The following is a 3,692-nucleotide window of genomic DNA, read 5'->3' on the forward strand; positions in this document are numbered from 1 at the left end:
CTGAGTAGGTCAGAGCTAATGTGAGCTTCTAATCCACATTCTGATGTTAAATATAGTGTTATAGATGCACTTCATTGGCCCATATATATATATATATATATGTGTGTGTGTATATATATATATATATCTGTGTGTGTGTGTGTATTACCACATATAAGCTAATTTCTTTAGTTTTACTGATGTGTTGGTAATATTGAACTCTAATAACTTGAATATTGTTGTACAACATGGAAAAACTTGAGAAATTATGAAATATCTTTTTGAATTGTAGCTTAAGCTTTATTGATATTAGCATCCTGTATTTTAAGATGCTTTACTTTGGCCTTGTTCCAGGTCAAGATCATCCTCTCCAGAACTTGGATGGCGAGCCCCAGCCCAGAGGACCGAGTGAACTGGTAGATGGTGACCCGACTGGTCACTAGCCGTGAGACATTGAATGAACATTTGACAGACACATAGAAAAGACCAAACAAGCATTGAAAGAACATTTGACAGACACATAGAAAAGAATGGGTTATTTCTTTTATTTTATTTTCTCATGTTGGTGGGATTGAGGAGGTCTTCGACGTATTCTGCACACCGGCCCACAACGTCCCAAGTTGAGGTCAGCAGCACACCATCCCCACTATAAACAGTGATGGTGCTGTACTGCTTGCCCCTCCTTAGATGCCGGATGGTGCACCAGAATCGCCTCGAAGCTGTGCGGAAGTCTTTCTCCATGGCCTCTCCAAAGTCCTCTCACACCCAGGTTTTTGCCTCAGTAACCACCTGAGCCGCATGCCACTTCACCCACTGGTACCCATCAGCTGCTTCCGGAGTCCCACAGGCCACAAAGGCTTGATAGGACTTCTTCTTCAGCCTGACAGCATCCCTCACCGAAGGTGTCCACCAACGGGTTAGAGGGTTGCCACCGCGACAGGCACTGACAACCTTGTGGCCATAGCTCCGATAAGCCGCCTTGACAATGGAGGCATGGAACATGGCCCACTCAGACTCAGTGTCCCCCATCTCCCCCGGAACTTGTTCAAAGTTCTGCCGGAGATGGGAGTTAAAGCTCCGTCTCACAGGGGATTCTGCCAGACGTTCCCAGCAGATCCTCACAACACGTTTGGGCCTGCCAGGTCTGACCGGCTTCCTCCCCCACCACCGGAGCCGACTTATCACCAGGTAGTGGTGAGTGGACAGCTCTGCACCTCTCTTCACCCGAGTGTCCAAGACATACGGCCGCAGGTCCAATGAAACGACAACAAAGTCGATCATCAAACTGGGGCCTAGGGCGTCCTGGTGCCAAGAGCACATATGGACACCCTTAAGCCTGAACATGGTGTTCGTTATGGACAATCCGTGACGAGCACAGAAGTCCAACAACAGAACACCACTCGAGTTCAGATCGGGAGGTGGGGGTGAGCGTTCCTCTCAACCACGCCCCACCAGGTCTCACTGTCATTGCCCACGTGAACGTTGAAGTCCCCCAGCAGAACAAGAAAGTCCCCAGGAGGGCCACTCCATCAGTTGAAACACCTTTCCAAAACCAGTCGCTCTCATCATCCTGAGGGAATTGAGAGACAACTATGTCCGACTTCTTCCCAGGAAAGTAATAGTCCAATTATCTTCTCCGTACCCGCTCACTCTCCGGAAGTTTGAAAGCCTCGTGAAAAGCTCCTCTCTTTGTGCTGTGGTATCAGCCGCCACTTTCTTCTCGTCTGGCTCAGGAAGGTGTTTCTGAGCTCCCTCAGCTGCAGGTCGGTGGGTAAATTAGCCCAGAAGTTGTAGGGGGTGTTAAACCGCTGCCGCAGCTTCGGGAACCTTTCAAAGATCAAGTCAATGATGAAAAACTTGATCCCTACAGAAACACCTATGATAAAGCCCAGCAGCTGGTATGGAAACACGCATGAGAAGATCAAAACCAGCCAAAGTCCCACGTAGATCTTTACAGTGAGCTCTGGCCGGACCCACATGCACAGATTTTTTATCTTCTCAAGGATGTCGGCCGTGTTTCCAAAACCTTCTGAGTTTTCTGAGCAGAATCAAAAGCCAAGTGGAACATCTGTAAGATATTTGGGTTGCCTTTTAGATGTTCCCCGGCTCACACACGTCGGGTATGATGCTCCTCGGGATCCTCCAGCCTTTGGAAGTTAGATAATTTATGGAAAGGTGGAGAATCATGAGGAGCAGGATGGAGGGAATGGTCCAGCTATACCACACTGTGCACATGTAGACACAGAAAAAACAGAAAGTCATGTGCACAGAGCGCCAGCTGGATAAAGCAGACAAGTTTCTAAAAAAGTGTGCCACAGGTCTGAAGTCTCGTTCAAGGCGTCTCATGTTCTTTGTGATCTTTATGGGGCTTAGTGGGTCCTCCCTCTCCACAATCGCCTTTGGGTGGAAATGGAGTTTTTCCTTAAAAGCTCTAAGGCGATCGCGGATCTTCATTTTTTCTGCTGTTGCTCCTGGTCTCTATGAAAAGTGTGTGGGCTCAATGTTGGAGCGCAACACATTAAATCTTTAGAACTTCTTTGATCTATTGTGATTGGGTGGAAACGGAGGTTTTCCATGAAAACTCCGAAATGATTGTGAAGCCAATTCAGGAAGTTCTGGGACACACTTTGGTCCGCTATCTTCTCCTTAGCCGACATCACCACTTTTGCAAGGTCCCAATGAAACGAGAGCGTTGAGGGAAAAAGCGCCTCTCTCTGGCACAGAGAAGAGCATTAGAAATGCTCCTTCGGGCCGTGCTCCATCGGGCCCTTGCCGTGGCAATCCATCTGCTCCACCAGGTGTTTCTGGGCTCCCTCAGCTGCAGGTCGGTGGGTAAATTAGCCCAGAAGTTGTAGGGGGTGTTAAACCGCTGCCGCAGCTTCGGGAACCCTTACGGCTGCCACGCTGAACGCCCATCGCCTTCGTTCTGGACCTGGGGAGACCCATCTCCCTCAGTACATCAGAGTTGCCTTCGTACCATTTTCCTCTGGCTCCCAGCGGGAAACCGAAGGTCTTAACGTTAGCCAGGCCAAACATGTTGCGAACCAAGGGTGCAAACTTTTCGTATTTGTTGACTTTGGACTCGGCTCTACGCCTCAGAGTAGAGGGTTTTCATTTCAAAACAGATGGCCACGTCAACCACCAGGCCTCTGCCGTTCTTTAGCATGATCAGATCGGGCACCGCGGTTCCCAGGTGAGGACAGGTGATCCTCTTCTCCCGCTTGACATCCCAGCCAAGGGTCCAACCGATGACAGCCAACATACCGCAGATGTTATTGTGGTTGGCCATTCTGTTCTTCTTGAAAGACTTGCATTGGCTCACAACATGGATGATGCCCTCCCACCCCTCGCCACAGGCCCTGCAATTCGTGTTACCGCGCCTCCAACGGCTGAGAGTGGTCACAGTGCCAACCGTGCTGGAGCGAAGTTGGAGAGCCAGAATATAGTCAGATTCATGCAATCCCCAGTGGTCACCCAGCCAGCTGTTGCTGACCGGGTCTTTGGCGAAAGTGGCGAGGCCGCGACCCTGGCATTTAAGGCCGCACCATCGTTCATACTCTAGGTCCCTCCATCTCTTACCAATCGCGATGGGGCTGGTCTGTGCTAGCCTTTCAAGAAGACTTCCCTCCCCCTCCCCCCCAGTGGCAGCTACCCACCTTTTTTCGATCTCCGACTTGGGGAGCAGTGAGGGGGCTAGAGCTCTGCACTTGACA

General features: G+C 50.1%; 1 pseudogene; it reads right to left on the reverse strand.

The window, feature by feature from the left end:
• Window positions 1-272: 272 nt before the first annotated feature.
• Window positions 273-2,575, reverse strand: LOC114153249 (GRAM domain-containing protein 4-like; annotated as a pseudogene).
• Between the last annotated feature and the right edge of the window lie 1,117 nt (window positions 2,576-3,692).

This window comes from Xiphophorus couchianus, chromosome 11, assembly GCF_001444195.1.
Source record: "Xiphophorus couchianus chromosome 11, X_couchianus-1.0, whole genome shotgun sequence".
Classification (NCBI taxonomy): Eukaryota; Metazoa; Chordata; class Actinopteri; order Cyprinodontiformes; family Poeciliidae; genus Xiphophorus; species Xiphophorus couchianus.